The 21,309-nt window shown below is 36.9% G+C and overlaps 1 protein-coding gene across 3 annotated transcripts in view; it reads left to right on the top strand.

Annotated features, from left to right (window-relative positions):
- Positions 1-21,309, top strand: part of Lingo2 (leucine rich repeat and Ig domain containing 2) — a 1,280,444-nt gene that overhangs the window by 341,103 nt on the left and 918,032 nt on the right. The window contains exon 1 of one of the 3 annotated variants that reach the window (XM_045160280.1): positions 13,861-13,919. The exons of the other annotated variants lie outside the window; for them this stretch is intronic. The gene's annotated coding sequence lies outside the window, so the exon portion shown is untranslated. Of the gene's footprint in view, positions 1-13,860; positions 13,920-21,309 lie in introns of those variants that run through there. 3 annotated transcript variants of the gene reach the window in all.

Below are 21,309 nucleotides of genomic sequence, written 5' to 3'. Positions count from 1 at the left end.
CTTCCCTTCCCTTCTGCTCCTTTGGCCATTGACATCCCCATTCAAAAGCAGTATAGAAACTCAATAATCATATGAAAAAATGATGAACAATATGCATTTGCTTAACTGCTTCACTGGTCATGTTCCTGAGGTTCTGCTGGGATGAAAAATGGATGATGAAGAGGTACTAGCATGTTCAACTGGAGTAGATATACAAGTACTGATAGTAGGCCCTGGCCATGGTAAGCATCCTATGTTACTAGTGTTACAAGTTCATCATCCTGATGTCTTCTCCTTCATATTTGTCAATAATTCAGAACACCTTACTAAGCCACAGTATGGTAGAAAATGTAAAGAAAAACATTACCTTCTTTCCCCCTACCCAAAGGTAATCTCTAACTAAAACTTAGTGCTTTCTTCAATTACAAATGTAAGTAACATATCACAATGGGGCCTATGATATTGGAAATAATTGGAAATCACAGATGATTTCATATTTTACTTGTTATAATATTTGAAAATCTTCAATATTTTTTTATTTATAAACCTGATATTTTTTCTTATGCACTAATGCCACTATTTTGAGAAGTATAATTAACCAGACTGCAAGATAGCATGAAAATGAGAATATTAATGCTTTTGTTTAGTGTTTAAGACATCATCTTGCTATCTTCAAACATAAAAGAACATAAATGAACATGTCATAGCTGTACTTAGTCACGTTGAACAGTGGGCTGGGAAATGCATGTTATGAACCTTGAGCATATCCTTTGCTTCTGGTGAACGAACTCATGGATCACTGACCCAGTCTTACCTGATTGGTCATTGCTGCATAGTGATGTTCACCATGTTACTCCCAACAACCAATACTAATTTGTCAGTTGTTCTAAAAGTTAAAATTCATTTGCTATTCTGACACCAGAAACCTGAATTGACACATATGTTCTGGGACAAAACTCAAAGCTCCTACTTTTTACACAACAGATGTTCTTTCTAATTCCTCACTTCCAAAGTTTTCTTCTGTAACCATTTTCCTCTTAGCTAGAATCCTGCCTGTGTTCTCCCACTATGTTCCCATGGATTAAATTCAGAAATTATGACCTTGTGTTTGTGATTGAATTATCTGTTTCTATAGAACAATTTTTGAAGTACATAGGTTTACGAGAATATCAAGTATTAAACTTTTTTTGGCGGGGGGTTGAGGTAGGGTCTCACTTTAGCTCAGGCTCACCTGGAATTCTCTATGTAGTTTCAAGGCAGCCTCATGCTCATGGTGATCCTCCTACCTTTGCCTCCCGAGTGCTGGGATTAAAGGAGTGCACTACCACACCTAGCAAGTATTAAACTTTTGAATGAAGGATTAGTTCTTTTTTCAGAGCCAGTAAAAGTGGTGTCAAGTGGTTCTAAGTTTGGTTTGTATAGATTAAAAAAAAAAAAAAAAACCATCCTGGCTAGCAGTTAAAATTCAGAGGATTCAAATTTCATACCTCAACATTGCAGGACCATACCCTAGAGAGAACACATACACCTGGGATAGTGGTTCAAGCTTGTTATTGGACGCAGCTAAAAATAATGACAAGATGCAGACTACCAAATGTGAGAGATACATGTACAAAAGAAAGCACAGAAGTGTTTACCGTTAGTAATCTTCATCATGCACACTGAGGACCCATGTTCAAGATGAGTTCTCCAGATGCCTTTCAGTCTGGTGCTGTTTTTGTAAGGAGCTGATCTGGGATATGGGCTGGGGTTTCAGTGCTCTCTTGATGGGCCTCTTGGAGGGTCATTAGGCTTACTCACAGCACCTTGTGTGTTCTAGAAATAAACATTGCGTAGTGCATGCTTCTGTGTGATCTAAATTCAAAGCCACTTCTGCCGTGTTCTGACTTTCCCTTCTTTTCTTTCCCTTTCCTTCCATTCCTTTCCCCCACTTTCGCCCTCCCACACCCCCTGTTTTTCTTTTCTTTTTCCTTTCTTTGTTTCTTTTTCTGTTTCTCTCCTTCTCTCACTATGTTCTTCCCTTTCCCCGTCCCCCTTTTTCTTCTTTCTTTCTTATTTCTCTCTCTCTCTCTGTATGTGTGTGTGTGTGCCTGTCTGTCTGTCGGTCTCAAGTTGCAGGGGATTGTAGGAGTGTGTTATCAAGTCCTCCCTCCCTACTATGCTTATCAAAATAGCACAAAGGCACCCTCAGTTGCTAAGGAGGGACCTTAATCTCACCTCTTTCAAAGAATAACAACATTCCAGAAGAGAAATATGTACTAGAGCTATTTTGGTGATCTTTAGGAGAATGTTTGATCTCTCAGGCTTCCTGACAGTCTGTCTTTGCCTGCTAAGCCACTACCAGAATGTTTTGTCCACTTTTTATGACCTCCTGCTTTTTGCTTAATCTCCCAGCATCCATTTTCCTTGTTTCCAGTATGGGATTCACTGTCATAGTTAATAGTACTGTTACCCTTTAATTTGTAAATCTTCCTACTACTAACATTTAGTATCCATCTAGAATGTCTTCCTGAATTGGAAATGGTCCCATCATGAAGCAGTTCTGGAACCTAGATTTTTTTTTTTCTTTCTTACTATTTTTAAGACCAAACAGTTCAGTAAATGAACCTTCTTGGGTCTGAATTTGCTTTTCTGCTAAATTAATATATTACAACGTTTATGCCATTAAAATTCTGAGAACTAAATGTGTTTATGTGGCAACAGCTCTACTGGATTTCTAAAGGCCATTTGGTATTCATTTAAAAGGCTTTGTTTTTATTCTAATTTTACTTTAAACTGTGCTCTGTTCTCATGTGCTGGTATTATTTGTGTGTGTGTGTGCTTATTTGCAAACAAAAAGATACAGAGAAGGTTGGTGTAGACTATGGTCATGCCAGGGCCTCTAGCCACTGCAAATGAAGATGCATGTGCCACTATGTGCATCTGGCTTATTGAGCCATCAAACCTGTGTCATTAGTCTTTACAGCCAAATTGCAAAGTCACATTTCCAGCCCCCTCATGTATTTTCCCCATATACTCAATGCCTTCACTATACTATGTTTCCAATTTATTACATTTCTTATTGATTCATTAAAGTTTCCTGAGAGTTAACACACCCAACACTCATCTTATGCTTAATTTAACATTTCTTGTGTGTGTGTGTGTGTGTGTGTGTGTGTGCACGCATTTGTGTGTTTGCATGCATGTATGTACATGTGAATGTAGACACACATGTACTGCTGGCATGAGTATGTGGATATCAGAGGAAACCTCACATGTCAATCCTTGCCTTCCAACTGGTCTGAGGAAATCTCTTGTCCACTGCTATATGTACCAGGCTAGCTGGCCCACAAACTTCTAGGGATTCTCCTTTCTCTGTCCCCATTCCTGCTGTTAAAACCTATGATTAGATTACAGATGTATGCCACTATACCTGCCTTTATATGGGTTTTGTGACTAGGAAGTCAGCTTGTTGCACACTTGCCTAGCAAATGCTTTAACCACTGAGCCATGTACCCAGTCCTACAGGTCAAACTCACAGAAATCCTCCCACCTTGGCCTCCTGAGGCTGGAATTAAGGGCATTCTGTACTGTGAACAGCTGTTTTTGTACTGTTATCTTGAATGACTTGGAGTGGAAAGATGACGTGGTCTGCTCTCTTACTCTGCATTCTTTTCCTTCGTTGGAGTGGAAGCAAGTTGACAGTTTTATTTGGTATGGTTTGGCATGGGATTTGTCTCATTTCCTCTTTTCAGAATCAGGCTTCAATGATGGGGGAGAAAGTAGGGAGCAGAGAAGATTTAAAAGATTCTGTTCTCCTGAGTCATTCAGAAGTGTCCCAGGAATATTTTTGGCTTGGCATCTTTTGTCTGTTTGTTATAGACTCTGTTGATAACAGTTTCATGTTTAAAAACATGGTACTTAGCCTTACTCTGGTTCCTTAGGTCAGCCTGGAGCACAGGAAGAAAACAACACAGTCTCTGGTCCAAAAGTCTGAGCAACTGCTCTGTCCTTAGTGATGTGTGCTTTGACTGCCCTTTATCACCTGGGTAGGCCCTGACTCTGGTTTCTTCTGCCATGCTCTCTGTTTCTTCACATAAAATCAGAACAACAATTCCAAAGAACAGGACTCCATTGTATGAGCTTCCAAAGCAAGTATTCCCATTTCTGTAATCTGCAACTGAGAAGCCAGCATCAGGCCTACTAATCCCAAACTTCAGGTCACATATAGTCGCCTTTCCCACATACACATTCACAACTTTCTACTTTGATTGCATATGGAGGTAGGTCAAATACATTTACAGCTAGAGGCAGCCAGGTCCATGGTCACAGTTATCAATTGTTCCTTTTAACAAACTGTGCTGCTCTATGGAAAAAAAAATCCTGGGGGACCTTCACTTTTTTTTTTTTTTTTGAGGTCCCACCAGGAGCAGCATCATCGCTGCTCTCCTCCTTATTTGTTTTCATATTCTCAGCTCAGCTTGTGTGCATTCCTTCATTGCATACCCCTCACAGGTGAAAGTCCTAGGGAACTAAGAAGCATAGCTTCTCTCAACGTTTATAAGAGCAATATCCTTTTTATTACTTTAATACGAATTGAGTATAACTAGAGACCTCTTGAAGGCACATCTCTAGTCATTCCCCAATGTGATGATTACTCCAAACAGAAGAGTCACCTATTTCTGTATAATCAGCATGATTTTTGAGGATTTGTTCAATTTCTTCAACAATAGATATTAACCATTGCCTGTTCACGTTTATGTTAGATACTAACACCTTGCCAGGGCTTCAATGTATATTAAAATAGTAACTGAGAGTGACAGTGAAGGAAGCTGTGCATTGTTATCCTTCTTTTGACAGAACCATTAAAAAGAAAGAATTGAAGGGCCACTTAATGAGGATGGTGTTTCCTTAACCCCTTACCAAGAATGTGTATGGGGATGGGGAACCCTTCCTGGCAAGCCTGTAGAGCCCTTGCAGCTATGACTGATGCTATTTTTGTGTTAAACTTATTATTGGCCTTTACTGAATATTCACAGCTCCATTAGCCAAGATCCCCACTGTTTCTCAGAGAGTAAAAACAGAGTAGACTTCCAATTTTCTGTGCCCACTCTGTGCTTTAACAATGGCCCCAGGACTGCTATTTTCTACTGAACTGGAATGAGAAGTCTTTTCACATTTTTTTTTGTTGATATTTGCCAACCATATTTGGCAGGTTTTTCAAATAATGCTGAAAGTGTTCTGCCCTGATTTCTAAAACCATCAAGCCCCTTGATGAAACCTGCTTCTTATCCTCTGACTTTGACCAATGCTTGATATGTGGAAAATAAAGCGAAGGACTGGTGATACGTTATTTTAAGCTGTTCAACCAGATTCAGCTTCTTCATGAGCTATAAGAGAAATTTTTGTCTTTGTGTTAAATAAGATTTCACTATAAGCTGGTCTCAAACTGGGGATCCTACTGACTTAGACTCTGAGTGCTGGGATTACAGATGTATGCCATTAAATTTGGCTAATGTTGAAATTTTAGATAGTTCTTTTTAGTTACCCTAATTTTTTTTCTTTTTATTTTCATCATCTTGTCTTTTCTGTTAAATATTCCCCATCATATCCATTATAACCTTATTCACTGTGGCATATATGCCTATAAGTGATTTTGCCTCTAGGAGATTTTCCTCACTTACTCTCTAGCACATAGCTTTTACCAAGCTAAGACCACCTCATTCCAACAATCTAGCATAGTCAAACACATCCCCTTTTGATAATGCAATGCTTATGGGTTTAATACTTGACTATTTCATGATATTTAATCTTGCTTACCATTGTTTATACATCCCTTGTTACAATAGTGATATATCATAATGAGTGTTGTCCCTAAACAGGCCTGTATACATGAATAACCTAAAATATTCACTAAATTACTATTAACTTATTGAAAAATGAAAGTGACCATTTGAGTTAGAGGCTGATGGACTGCAGTGAGGGAGGAATTATATATAAGAAGAGATAAATTATATGGCAATACCCTTCCCAACTTGCCAAGTGTAGAAGAACAACTATATGTAACACATGGTTCTTGCAACTCTGAGCTGCTATAACAATTTCAGATAGTTTAAAATTGTGATGGCCTTAGGATCCTGACTTAGGTTTTGCAATGGGGTAAGACATTATAAAGAACAAACACAAAAGGCAGGATTAAGTAACTAAACTAGAATCTGGAGTATACCTTTGAGTCCTATCATCACTAGATTTGAATTTTGTAGGAGAGGACAAATCAACTGAGGTAGAAACTTCAGTTTCTAGGGAAAACTCTGCCAGGGAAGAAGAGAATCCAAACAGGAGGGGAGGCATCAGAGGAAATTCACCACAGAGTCACAGAATACACTTGGAAAAAGAGTGAGCCATGGTACATGCATGGCAGGAGGCAAGCAATTAAAAAAATAATTGCTAATGTTTAGTTGCTATTATAAAGACAGGATACATGTGGACAGCTTTACTCAGTGAAGAGTTCTGATTCAGAAGAACAATTAAACCAATAGGAAAATGAAGTAGACTGAGCTTGGAATGTGGGGAAAGGAATGGGATTTAGAGAAGAAACCAGGGCCATACCTATTAATAGACCATCATTTTCTATATCCACCTGGCTTCTGATTGACTGTGTCCTTAGTTGTCTTCACATCTACATGTGCCATTGTGCTCATGACTCTTGACATCCAGCTGTAGAAAAACAGGTAGGAGATAGAAGTAAATCTCAGAGAGAATGTATACAGAATTTATTTCTAACTTCAAGAACTTTCAGCATCACCAATATCAGTAAAATGAAACTCTAAAGGCTGGGTAGATGGCCTACTACATAAATAACTTTCCACACAAGTGTGAGGACTGGAGTTCAGATCCCTATCGTCCATGTAAATGCCAGGTGGAATTGACAGCCTACCTGAAATATCAGCCCTTAGACAAGACAGAGATCTCTGAGGCTAAGCTAGCCAACTTGATAAGCTCTGGGTTCAAGTGAGAGCTCTTGCCTTGAGAAAGTAGAGTGATAGATAAAGATACTTGGCATTGGCTTCTGGAACCCATGCATCTGAATCAGTACATACATGTGTGTACACATATGTGAACATGCATGTGCACATACCACACACATATAAGAATAAACCTATCCACAATGCATGACCCATATAGCTCAACAAGGAGGGGCTAGGGGAGGGAGTAGGACATGGATGAGCCTAACAATGCTATCAATTTGACTATATTCACTGAGTATAAAACTAATTAATAAAAAAAATAAACCTCTAAATTTAGAGTATTGATACAAGCCATCAAAAGATATTTTTGTATAGCTTATCCCCTTAGGCCTGCCAATGTTATTTCTCTGTTCTTTTATAAGATTTAAAGGTTAAATAACACAGTACTTAATTTAATATGATGTATCATAAACAAGTTTGCATCTAGAAGAAACCTGAGTCCACTGAATCTCCACCTTCATGTTGCTGATTCGTATTTCTTAGGAAATCTGTAATGAAAAGATGGCAGCTCCCCAAGTACCCATTCCAGGCTCAGTAATCTCAATCAGTGATAGTGATGCTTTGGTAGATTCATTTACCATCCCTTACTTTTTAAGCTTAACAAAGGTCATTGCTATTTTTTAAATCAACCTCATTTTCATTTTAAGTCAGAAAGTAAGATATTACTTTTGCAAGTCAGGCAAATTTTAGGTGCAAGACCCTGCTGTCAATTGGATAGAAAGTCCCATTTAATGTAGTATTAAATAATAAGCTTTATTCAGAGTGGCTAATTTTATATCTGAACAACTGTAATATCTGTTATTAAGAGGGATCCCTGCCTCTACTAATTTTATTCTAAAAAAAATCCCTCAGAATGTTTTTGCCAACTCATAAGAGTTGCCTGGAAACTGGCAACAACAAATTCAAAGAAAGAGAAGCAATTTAATAAAGAACTCAGACACAATCAAAATCTTGTAAAATAAAATAGGTTTGTGTTTTATTCAAAAAAATCAAATCCCTTGAGATGATTTGAAATACAAAAAAAAAAAAAAACCTTATTATGAGTCAGCTATAATATAATTAATAAAAGAGAACAAGATATGGGAACTAATGAAAAGTAACTGCTGATGCATTTAAAAAAATTTCCTGCCTATTCTATGATATTGTATATTCAGCTATCAGATCCCAAGGCTCATTAATTTATTATATCCATTGGCAACATTTTTAAAGATATCTTTTTCTGTAGATAGGGTGAAGAAAATAATAAAATCATACTCTATCTGGCATGGAAATATAGGAATTTTGCAGGTTTGGGAATTTAATAGATATGAAAATTTTGTTGAAACATTTAAGAATTCATTCACAATAAAGAGATGGGAGGTTATCATCAATCAAAAGACATTATGAAAAAAAAGAAAAATTTGAGCACACTGTCCAGTCATGTCCAAGGCAGATATGGATTTGATTTGATTATACCCAGTAGAAAGCAATATTAACTAGTTTGGCAGAGAACAAAATGAGTTGGTTGGGTACTGAGCTCTTTAGTTTAATGCTGGAATTATAGAAATTTATCAGGTCAGTGACAATGAAAATCTGAATGACATCAGGACTTCCTCATTCTAATGGCAAGCTTCTCTCTGCATGATCTCTTCCTTTTCCTAGTTCAAATATCACACTTGGGTAAATGATCACTAGCTGAGCACAAAACTTAAATGTTTCAATGCTAAAGATGTACTCTTTCTTTGCTATCCTGCAGTGTATCTTCTAAAATCTCAAGAAAACAATTTGGATTTATAAGGATTGTGTCAAGACTCTTTCATGGAAACAAGATAGCTAAGGATTTAGATGTATGTTTAACTTGGGAAGAGAACAATTGAAAAGAAAGGGAAAGTGCCCACTTAAAGGAAGACAGTATGTTTTGGGGAAAATGAGAATACTTCCAGCCAGATATGACGGGTCAGGGAATGCGTGTGATTGGCTTTGGGATTTCTGCTTCTTTGATTGTCACTTTAGTTAGTAACATCCAAACGCTGGCTGGAAATCACTTTATTTGGGTGTACTGATCTATTTTTCTTTGAACACACAGTTTACTCTTCTGATAACTCATTTTGTGTACAGATTGAAGTAGGAAGGAGATACAGGGCTATGCATACAAAGCAAAGCAAGCCTGATATGTATGAGCTTGAATTATAGAACATTTTAGGACATAATCCTCAATGTCTGGAAGACATAACTCATTCTTCTTTATATACCAGGATTGAGCCCTTGGGGAACAGGGTGCTTTTGATTTTGTCCCTCACATAAAGAATATTTTAAGAAGATCTGAGCCATGGCCCAGAGTATCTAAGTGGTTGCTTTGCAAGCAGAAGTTATATTTTTAGAGAATAGGACCTAGAGAACTAAGTCAAATCCTCTGTTTGGAGTGACAGGAATTTAATTCAATTGCCATACTAACTTTTCATTTTAGAAATATCATGTCATTCTACTATCAGCACACAGGAAATGAAGGGCTACTCTGAGGACTCTGCATGACAGTTATCAAGCTCCAGCTTTAAAGAGATGAACTTCCTAATTTGTGCTTTGAGTGGCAATGCAGAAAAGATCTAAACCCTGCAGGATTCCAGAATGTGAGTGCTTAAACTAAAGAATATTAAACTGGAAGCACTTTTTTTTTTATTTAATTTTTTTTGAAATTTATTTATTTGAGAGCGACAGACACAGAGAGAAAGACAGATAGAGGGAGAGAGAGAGAATGGGCACACCAGGGCTTCCAGCCTCTGCAAACGAACTCCAGACGCGTGCACCCCCTTGTGCATCTGGATAATGTGGGACCTGGGGAACCGAGCCTCAAACCGGGGTCCTTATGCTTCACAGGCAAGCGCTTAACCGCTAAGCCAGCTCTCCAGCCCTGGAAGCACTTTTTAACTGCAAAGTGATTTTGTTTACTTCTGGCCACACTCAGTCTTTAACCATTCACAGTGAAAACACAAAGCTAGTTATATATTAAAAAAAATGTTGATTTGTTTTGCTTTCTGAAGGTTTTCTCATAAAAACTCCATAGCTTGACTGATCTTTGTGTAACTGACAACACTCTTGTTGCCCTAACCTCCTGAAGTCCACATCCTTCAGCATGACCAGGTTCCTGGCCACCTATTCTGTCTAATCCTTCAGGGCTTTTTCCAGGATTCAGGCAGTCATCTCAGAGAGACACACAGTCTTTCTTCATCTCTATATCCACGGTGCTTATAGAAAATGACTCATTATTAGCATTTTATATAGTACAATTGGTATATTCTAACATTGCTGCCTCAACTATAAAATCAAAATGACTAAATTAATCACCAAATCAAAATAAAAGTGTATTAGAACATATAGTTTCAGACATTCCTTAAGACTTTTATGCCTCATATTTCATAGGGATATTGACTAATTTCTTGGAGCAAAAGTTTTCAGTATTTGATGCACGATATATACTGAAGAAAGGCAACAGAGGGCTAGAGGGATGGTTTAGCAGTTAAGGCGTTTGCTGCAAAGGCAAAGGATCCTAGTTTGATTCCCCAGGACCCACAGAAACCAGATGAACAAGGTGGCACATGCGTCTGGAGATCGTTTGCAATGGCTGGAAGCCCTGACACACCCCTTCTCTCTCTCTCTCTCTCTCTCTCTCTCTCTCTCTCTCTCTCTCTCTCAAATAAATAAAATTTTTAAAAAGGCAAAAGATTTTTTTTTCTACTAGAATTAAATAGTGTTGTCTATTGGTTTATTTATTTCATGTTTCTGCATATGGGTTGTGTGTGCATGTGTACATTATTTTGGCATATGTGTAGGAGCACACATTTGCATTACCTGTGGAGACTAGAAGACAACTCCAGATGTTATCTTCAAGAATGCCATCTATCTCTTCATGAAATGGGGTTTGTCATTGGCTCAACACTTGCATAGGAAGCTAGACTGCCTGAACAGCAAGCTCCACTTACCCTTCTGTCTCAGCCTCCCTAGTGGAGGCAATTTCAACTATGTCTGGCATTTTTATGTAGGTATTTAGATTCAGTCTCAGGTCTTTATGCTTACAAAGCAATCAGTTTATTCATTGAGTATTCTCTCCAGCCCCTATGGCCTTTATATGGTGATGACATTGTTCTACTGCTCTATCCAATATGGGAGACATGAGAAATATATAATGGGTAATTGCTGGGTGGCTGGTGTTACTGAGAAATTCAACTTCTAAGTCCTAATTATTTCAATTTAAATAGTAATATGGCTAATGGCTATACAAAAATACAGACTACAAAATCGACTAAAATGCATTTACGTCTACCCCACAAAGATTGTCCCTGTCTCTGTAATCCCACAGAGATTATAATTCTTGCCTGTAGTGGGAACTATAAAATGTTCAGTGATTGAATGTTTTAAAAGTGCAGAAAATGTATAGGATATATCAAATTAATAAAAGGTAAAAGATTTATGTGCTCTGAGGAATAACCAGGGTATAACCAAATTAAATATAAGGAACATCAAGCATGTTTATGGCCTTCAGATTTTACAGAGCATTCTTTTTTAATAAATTAATGTTTCCCATGGTAGCACTGGCTAGTTTGGGCCTATTTTCTTCCAGATAGAGAGAAAGTCCTCAAAACAAGGACAAACTCATACTATATTTTATCTGTAAATAAAATAAACATATCCAGCAATGCCTTGGAATAATCTATCACAAATCCCTATCTTCTTCTGTAAGTATCACCAATAAGCTCATTCACCAAAAATAAATAAATAAAATTAAATGAGGTAATTGAGCTTACCAGTTCATCCCATAAATAGTCCCTAGTATGAAGATCAGTGCAAAGTTCATGCAGGAAAAGTTCAGAAAGGAGGGAGGACAAAATAGTAAGCATGTAGCATAACCATTGTTTCACTCTTGCTAGGACAACATACCTGAATTCCAGCCCAAAGGTGTTAAGAAGCAGTATAAGGAAAGAAAGGGTTTATTTTGGCTGAAAATTTCTACAGGATATACTCTACCATGGTGGAGGTGTTTCAACAGGGGCAGGAACCTGGCTGGTCACAAGTAAGGCAACCTTAAGTCCTGCCCTAGTGACCCACTTCCTCTAGCAAGACCCAACCTCCTAAAAGTTTTACCACCTTCCCCAATAGTGTCATCAGGTAGGAACCACGTGTTCAACCACATGAACTGATTCAGCACATTCAGTACATTCTAATCACCACATTTGCATCCTTGCCCCCATAGGCTTATGATGATTTCATGATGCAAAATGCATTCTATCCAACTTCGAAAGTGCCCATAGTTTTTAATAGTCTCAATATTGTTCAAAACACCACAGTGTCAAGTCTCTTTAGATACTCAGACTCAGAGTAATCTCTTAATTGGGACTCTGTGTAATCAAACAAACAAATTACATATCTCCAGTGCATTAAGGCACAGAGCAAACATTCAAATTTCAAAGTAGAGAAATGGGATCTGGCAAGGAAAGACTGGATCATGCAAGGGGAAAAAAGCCAAGCAAGGTAAACACTAATTCCTGTAGTGTCATGTCTATTATCTGGGAATCATGATCAATTCATTTGTGCCCTAAGACTTAGAGAAGTCTGCTACTGCCCTTATCATAAACAATCTGTCCCTTGGTTCGACTGAGTTTTGAGACAAAAACATTCTTTGCAGATGCCCAATAATCATGGCATCTCCATGTTCTGGGGTTTTCATTACACTTATGTCTCATCACCACTGCTTCACACATGGCCTTTAGGGGCCTTCTTGCAGAGACACTAACTGTGATACACATGGCTTGCCCACAAAGGCTGTCATATACTATGCAGCAAGATGCCATAGCACCACCAATCTTTCATCTTTCATACCCACAAAAACAGTAACAAGTAAACAATATTGCCTATTTGTGTTCCCAGCTCACGATGGAACCTAGTCTTCCTGGACCAATGCTCTGAGGATGTCTGTATGACTTGGTGGCTGATTTTTTGGAAAGCTTTCCGAGGAACTTGTGTTTTAAGCAGAGGACTCCTTCTGTGGCATTTTCACTTCAAGCCTTTTCCTTTTAAAAGAATTTTCAGTCTCATAAGTTAAAAGTCTTCAATGGATGAGATCCCTCAGAGCACCTTTCTTATTGTCCCACCAAAGAGGCTTCTCTTCAGTTATATCAATTTCTTTTTAAGCTCTTAAACAATTGCAGAGACATTATTAGCGGAAGCCTCTTTAACTGAAATATTAGATTTGTTCTCAAAACTTTTCTTTCTAACATTCACTTTTTTCATAGTCTTGCTCTTGTTCACTGTAAATCTGAGTAAGAGCAGTGGTAGCAACCATGACACACTCAATACTACCCTGCCTTGAAATTTACTCCACCAAACTCATTAGTCAGTTACTTTTAAAGTCAGCCTTAACCAAGTTCTCAAGACAAGAAATGCAGCGAAGTTCTTTGTAATATGAACTTCCTGTATTCCAGTTCCCTATAGTGCCTTTGTCTCCCTTTTGAAGCTCATTAGATGTACCTGTACAGTTTGACTTTCTCTAAGTATTCTAGACTTCCAAACTCTCACTAGAATGGCTCCTTAAGCTCTGCTTATAGATCCAAGGATTTCTTTGTTCCAAAGTTCTAAACTCCATAGCAAACAAATTCTGGAAAACCAGTTCTAAAAGCCCACTAGCCCGATCATTAGGTTTACTAGTGATTTTCTCAGTTCTTGGTAGGAATTTTCTGTATTAGTTATTCATTGCTGAGGAAAAAATTGTAATGTGAAACACTTTAAGGAAAGAAAGGCTTTGTTCTGGTTTATAGTTTCGAGTGGATATATTCCAAGCTGTAGTATTTTCAATGTATGGCCCATATACTCAACAAAATTGAGTTTGCAACTTTATCCTCTTGCAGGTAGATTCTTCCTAGAGTGGGCATGTCACTGGAGGCAGATCTGAATTCCAGGCCAAAGGTAAAAAGAGCAGTTTGGGCTCAGGTGGGGTTTGTATTGTCTGCTTATAAGTGTTTGATTGCTGCAGTTATTTCTCTCTCTTTATATGTATGGAAGTAAGCAGCTTTTTCCATCTTTAAAAGAATTTCCTCTGGATCTGTAATCTTGAAATAATCCTTTACTCTGATAAGTTTGTCTGGTTGGACATTCGTCCGAGCAAGGTAGAGCTGACTGCATCCCTGGCAAAGAAGGCATGGTAGTAATAGGCTGAGGGCTGGTTACAACACATACAAGGTCAGTAAGCAGAGCATGAATAGGAAGTAAGGCCAGGCTATAGTGTCCCCCAGTGACCCATTTTTTCCAGAAAGACCATGTCTCATAAACCTTCCCAATTAGCACCACCAACAGGTGACCAAGTGTTTAACTCCATGAGTCTATGTGAGATATTTCATATTCAAACTGTAACATTGGCCAAATACATTACATGAGACAAGGGGGGGGGGAGATAAGGAGACCTATGCATAACCCTTTCCTTAGCTCTATCCAGCCAAACTTCTTGGAATCTATAAGGATAGATAACCTTAAAACATCTAAAAATTTACCATGTTCCAAAGGAACGCTTTCTCTTAACTTACTGGTATAGTTTTCGCATGACTTTCCAAGTTTAAATTGATTCTTGATTCCTGTTTCTCTTTTACCCTAAAGCAATAACAGATTTTTAAAATTTCTAACCCACCTCCACTTTTTCACTCTCTTGTCTCTACTAAGACACTTCATCTCCCTATGCTGACAGAGTCCTCATGTATTTTAAAGGCCAACTTTATGTCTTCAAGCTGCTTGCTCTTCATACTTGTTTAAATAAGGATAAAATAAAATTAAAGGGAAAAATGCATTTGAGGATTTTAAAGACATTATAGAACTCATGAAAAGGCAATTATTTTAAAGCAAATAAATACAGATAGGTGAATATTTGTGATTACATATGATTTTTCAGATGTATTACTAGCACATAAATATATTTGTATAGTGCTACTACAAAACATTCCTTCTTCTGAACTTAGTTATGGTCCATATATTCACCATTGCGAGGAATATTAAAAATTCTAACAAAATGTGCCTGACTTTTAAATGTGAACACCTAACTGTTTTAGTTACAGAAATGAAACAACCTTCAATATGTTGCCTTCTTGTATGGTTGTTTCCTTGTCTTGCCAGAGTTAATAGTGATTGAGGCGAATATTAGTGCCTCCAGAGACCAAGCTGCAGCCTTCAACCTCAGTAGCTCCCTGACATAGAATACTTTTCAAGGGTTCCTGGCAATAGATAATTTGGAAGATTTTCTAGTGAATACAAAATAAGTGGGACATTATCCTGCTACAATTTTATATGACTCATCCAGGTATCTTAGCTTGAAGAATACTTATGATGTATCGTATGTTTGCATATAACATACATACGTCTTTCCACATTATGTAAATCATTTGTAATTTACATCTGATTTCTAAGACAATGTAAATGTTGTATGTATAGTTGTTGTATTGTCTGTGTATACTCAATAGAGGCATTTTTTTTAACCAAATAATTTTGGTCTGAATTTGGTTGAAGCTGTGAGTATAAAATTTGCCAAAACTTTAGGCCAGGGTCTGGGAAGATTGTTCAGTTGTTAAAGGTGCTTGCATGAGATGTCTGCATCCCAGGTTCAGTTCCCAAGCCACTCATGTAAGCTGGATGCAAAAAGTTGTATAAGCATCTGGTGTGTGTTTGTTGCAGCAAGAGGCCATGGAACTTCCAAACACACACACACACACACACACACACACACACACACACACACACACAATTAGTTAAAATAAAATAAACATGGAGTCAAGGATAGTTGACAAATAGTTTAATTTTTATTTTACTCAAGTTGATTGATTCCATTGATTTAGATGACAAGAATGGAGCTACATCATTAATATATGTTTATATTCATATTTATATATATTTATATCACACACACATATGTATGTATGTATGTGTGTATATATATAAATATAAAGAGAGAGAGAGAGAGAGAATGTGGGTGTGCCAGGGTCTACAGATGAACTCCAGATACATGCACCATCTTTTGCTTCTGGTTTTAAATGCATACCGAGGAACTGAATCTGGGTCTGATGGTTTTGCAGGTCAGTGCCTTAACCACTGAGACATCTCTCCAACCCATGAATGGGCTTTTTAACATAATCCCAGTTACATACTTTTCCACCACATGTAGATTGCTCAGTGAGAGAATTTGTGACAGAAAACATCCGTGGTATTCTCTATGCAGTTTTTATTTTTCACTCCCATTGTTGCAACATTATAGTGTGCAATTAACTTTCCACAGAATTCCCAGAAGAAAGTAGCAAAGAAAGTTAAAGTACAAGCAGACCCAGCAGCCACACCGGCAAGTGTAGATGAAGGAGAATAACTGAAAGAAATCGTCTTTTGCCGGTGAGAGGAACCTGGGGTATAGGCAATTTATCTATGTTCCCTGAAGACTGTCATGAAGGTTGCCTGTGACTTAAGGGCTGCCAGCTCATGCATTGTTTGCCCATCCAATTCCTGTTGTGCAATTATGAGATCTCTTGCCTAAACTCTGACTGTGGTCACCTCTTGGCCTGAATCAAATGTTATCTGCACTTATACTGACAGATTTTGCACTTATTCTTAGCATAATTCTATTACAAAAAGAGAAAGTTCTACTTTGGCTTAAGATTGCTGCCTCTAATACTTCATTCTGGTTTCTTGATTTTATTCCTCTGCTCAATACTGATCTGAGATGTGGCTCAACTACAGGACTGAGAAAACATGAGTGTACCTACTACTCCTTTGCTTCTTTGTTCCTTTAAAATGGTTTCATATTTCTCAGCACTAAAAATGAAATAGCCTTATATACAGCAGACAGACAGAAGACTAATAGATATTTAAATCTACACTTGGCTTTTAAGGAAGGAAAAGAAAGGACAGGTTTTTTTTTTTGTTTTTTTTTTTTTTGTTTGTTTGTTTTGTTTTTTCTTTTTGTAGTGGGAAGAACAATAAGGGTCATCCCAGACCTTCACTGTTGATGTCTTAAGGGATTTGTGCTCTATGTAAACACTTGCTCAAGAGGTCTTTAACATGTCTCTCCTTTACTTAGTAGAGTGATGTATGTTGTGTTTTATTTTGTTATTGTTTTGTACTTATGTAAATTAATCCAATACAATGAATTTTTCTCTTTTATGAAAGCAAACACTGAATTTGAAACCTACTGGTCATAGTCAAACTTATATTTTATAACTGATGTCACATTACTTGGATCGTTTGACACGTAATTATAAAAATATATTTAGATTTAATAGCATCAAATTCTTTACCATACACAGCTATATATGTGTTCCCTCCTCAGACTTAAAATAAAATTACTTATTTACGTGTGTGTGTGTGTGTGTGTGTGTGTGTGTATGTGTTTTGAGTGTTCCTAGGTCTCTTGACACTAAAAATGCCAGACTGAAACTCCATATGAATATCAGATGCATGCAAGCATTACTATATCTGTCCACCTTTATGTTAGTGCAGGGGAATTGAACAGGAGCAACTGGCTTTGCAAGCAAAAGCCTTTAACTGCTAATGCATCCCCCACAGACCCTTCCAGGCTTATATTTGGTCTTTTGTGACAGACTTGTAAAACAACTGTGACACAGTACAATGCCCACCAGAGACAACATCAGAAGACTCTGGCTGAGATCCAACCAATATCTAAGATTCACTATGTGTGATTTTTGACAGGTTATGTCAGACTCATATTGTTAACCAGAGTCCTAACCCATTAGGCCTGGCTTTATGTCCAAAACTTTCACACATTAATAGAGTATCTATTAATGGGATTATTTTGACACTAGACAGTATTTCTGCATTGTCTGATACTGAAAACTATTGTTATTTTCCTTTTAATGAGTGATTTGGTATTCCCAAATTCTACGAATAAAATCATGTAAGATCATTTTGGCTTCATGCTATATTTTACTATCTTGGAATTTGTAATTTCACCATGTAAATAAACAGAGACCAGTTGATCTAATAATAATGTGTCTCAATAGGGCATAAATTTTCATTTCTATTCTATACAATGTATAAAGAGTTTATATATATATGTATAATATGTATATATGTATATGTACATATATATATGTATGTATACACACACACACATACATACACAGAACTCAGTATTTAAATTCAAAAGGAGGATCTAATCATTGTTGAGGTTTGGAGCAAAATCAGAGATTTTAGACCAACTACAAGCAAAAATAAGCAGAGACAAAATAGGTGCCAGATGAAGGGTTAAGGGAATGGAATGCATTCCACACAGAACAAAGAATGATTTGAAAAGTTAAAGATGAAGAACTTACAGTTTTGGGAACTAAAAGAAGGCTAAATATGTGGAATAAAGAAAGCCATAGGAAACTGTCAATGATTCAAATGAAAGCTGTTAAACAAAGGGTGGATAACATGGTCACTTATCTCTAAATGATCACTATGGCAATGCTAAGGAGGATACAGTGGAGGAAATAATGGATATTGGAAATTTTCCTGAAACTATTATAGTGGTCTAGAGAAATATGGTGCTATCTCAGCAAAAGAATATGTTCAGAGAGATGTCAATGATTATATTAATTGATGCTTATATCAGTCAATGATTATATTGGTCATTGTGATAGCCATTGCTTCTTCTGTCAGGGGAACACTAGGTGAGTAGGTTTGCTGTTGCTAAAACCATATACCTGAGCCCCAGATAATTTGTTAAGGAAATGGGTTTATTATACTTCTGATTCTTCAGGTTCAGAATCATTTTTTTTCAACTCCTCTGTGGAGAGGGCCCCTTCCCTACAGCAGGACATGGCATCACAAAGACAGACTCACCATCAACAAAGTGGTATCTCATGGTAAGATAAAAAGCAAAAAAGTGATTCAGGACACAGGCTAGGTTTTTTTTTTAATATCAATGTGTTTTTTTTTCTTGAGCAAACCAGTAATTCACTGTTTAATTTTAGCCTCAATTCATGCTCCAAATGATCTGATTCTCTTGTACTAAACCCTGCCACATTGGGACTGTGCTTCCAAAACAGATGTCTGTGGTAGACAAATGACATGCAAACCATAGAACATAGACATTCATTACTGTGAAGAATGTTAATATGTGTAAAGTTTTTATATTTCAACAACTACTGTTCTCCAAGTAAATTGTGTATGCCATATAGGGACCAGCATCTTGCCTTATCTTATCAACAACTGGTGGCTCAGTGAAAATATCTTTTGGAAAGAGAGAGAGAAAGAGAGAGAGAGAGAGAGAGAGAGAGAGAGAGAGAGAGAGAGAGAGAGAGAGAGAGAGAGGGAGGGAGGGAGGGAGGGAGAGAAAGAAAGCAGGAAGATAGAAATAGAGATAGAGAAAGAGAGGGGGAGAAAGAATGACTGTCAGGGCCTCTTTCCTCTACAGTTGAACTCATGACTCATGTACCACTTTTTACATCTGACTTACTTGTGTGCTGGGTCTTTTCAGGGCAAATACCTAATAATCTCCTTAGCCTCCAATAATTTATATTTATACAAAGAATTTCTAATTGCAATATTTATTTATGCCAAAGATCAATCCATGACTCTTATATCTTTATCCACAAATTTACACTCTTCGGTCAAATAAAAAGATATAAAGGCATAAAGTGAAAGTGGGGGATTTAATCTACTTTCAGCAACTGGAGTGCCAGAATTTTAGCCCTAGTCTTTATTTTAATCATCCATGCTACCTAAGAAAGTTCATCTTTAAGATGTGTTTATTCTCTTTTCACAGATGTTATAAAAATGAAAGGAGAGAATGTTGGCAAAAATATTTAGAGATTGCTAAGTTTTACTTAAATAGGTTTCATAACATATTACTAATCCTATTAAATTAAACAAACAGAACCAAGGGGGATAGTAGTTCTGTTTTTCCTTTGAGTGCTTATACATTTATTCACTACTGCTAGAAAGACGGAATGCATCTCTAGTTACTCATTCTACTAATAAATTATCTAGCTTTCATTTTTTTTTTTTCCAGAAAGCCTGTCAGATAGAGTGAATGACTCCAACCCAACCCTTCAAATGCAAAGTTCTATAAAAGTGTAGCCAGTAGGAATTCAAATTAGGATTATGGTCTGTTGATAAAGTTAGAGATTTTTGGAAATAATTGTTTTGCTTTTTGAATCAATGGAGAAGATTGAATGCAAGATAGCTAATCAAAAAGGCCAGGATGTTTATAGCATCTCTTGCCCAAACTTTAACATTTATAGTCAATAATGTCATTGAAAATGTAAGAATAAGAATGTAATTAAAAATAAAAGTAGGGCTGGAGAGATAGCTTAGTGGCTAAGCCTGTGAAGTCTAAGAACTCATGTTAGAGTCTCCCTGTCCCATGTAGCCAGATACACAGTGACACAATCACACAATCCTGCACATGCACCACAAGGGGGCGCACATATCTGGCGTTAACTCAGCCACTGAAGTCATTGCACCCATTCTCTCCCTCTCTCTCTCAAAATTAAAAAGAAAAGAAGAAGAAAAAGTATACTTTAAAGTAGCACCTGCAAAGGATTGAAATCAGTACAAGGCTTCTTTCCCTCTATTTCTCTTTGTTACACAGTATGCCCAAAATAAGCAGATGGCATTCTGTGGGCTGAGGAAGAATGACTAAGGATCCATGGCAGGATCGCATCACAAGATTGTGTAATTGATGCATTTAGCTCTAAAAGCTTTTCATTCTGAAGAATGCTTAAAGCATTGCTAAACTGCTGTGAGAGAAAAAAAAGATTACTGGAATGACCCCAAATTATAGTATATTGAAAATCTGTTTCCATCACCACCATTTTAAATGTTTTTGCTTATTTTTGTTTTTATTGTTTATTATAATGACCCTGGCAATGGTAAAAGCTGAGCAATATATCATGATCTGATTACAGATAAGGTCAGTAACAATAGCATATTAGATTTCTACATTTATCTTGATCCTATTTTATCTGTTAGTTCACTTAGCATTTACTGAGGCATTGATTCTATGTTAGGCACAGACTTAAGTCTTTGGGTTATTGAGATAAACAGTGCACTTACCCCCAAAGAGGATATAATTTAATGGAATAAGTTAATAAACAAATTATCAATTGATGTTCTATTTCTGCAACATCTGTCATTTTATAAATTTTATAACAAATAGTTTATATAATTGCTTACTATTTATGTCATGCAATTGTTTCAGTTATTTCATCAGAAGTTTATATAAATATTATTCTCAATTGTCTATTTATACAATTTAAAATATATTTGTTTCTTAAAGCTTCAAATACATGCTAGTTAACTCACTTATACACATTATCCAGATGAG

The sequence above is a fragment of the Jaculus jaculus genome, chromosome 1 (assembly GCF_020740685.1).
Source record: "Jaculus jaculus isolate mJacJac1 chromosome 1, mJacJac1.mat.Y.cur, whole genome shotgun sequence".
In the NCBI taxonomy this organism is placed as follows: Eukaryota; Metazoa; Chordata; class Mammalia; order Rodentia; family Dipodidae; genus Jaculus; species Jaculus jaculus.
The sequence above is the reverse complement of the archived record's forward strand: the minus strand, read 5'-3'. Positions and strand labels throughout refer to the sequence as shown.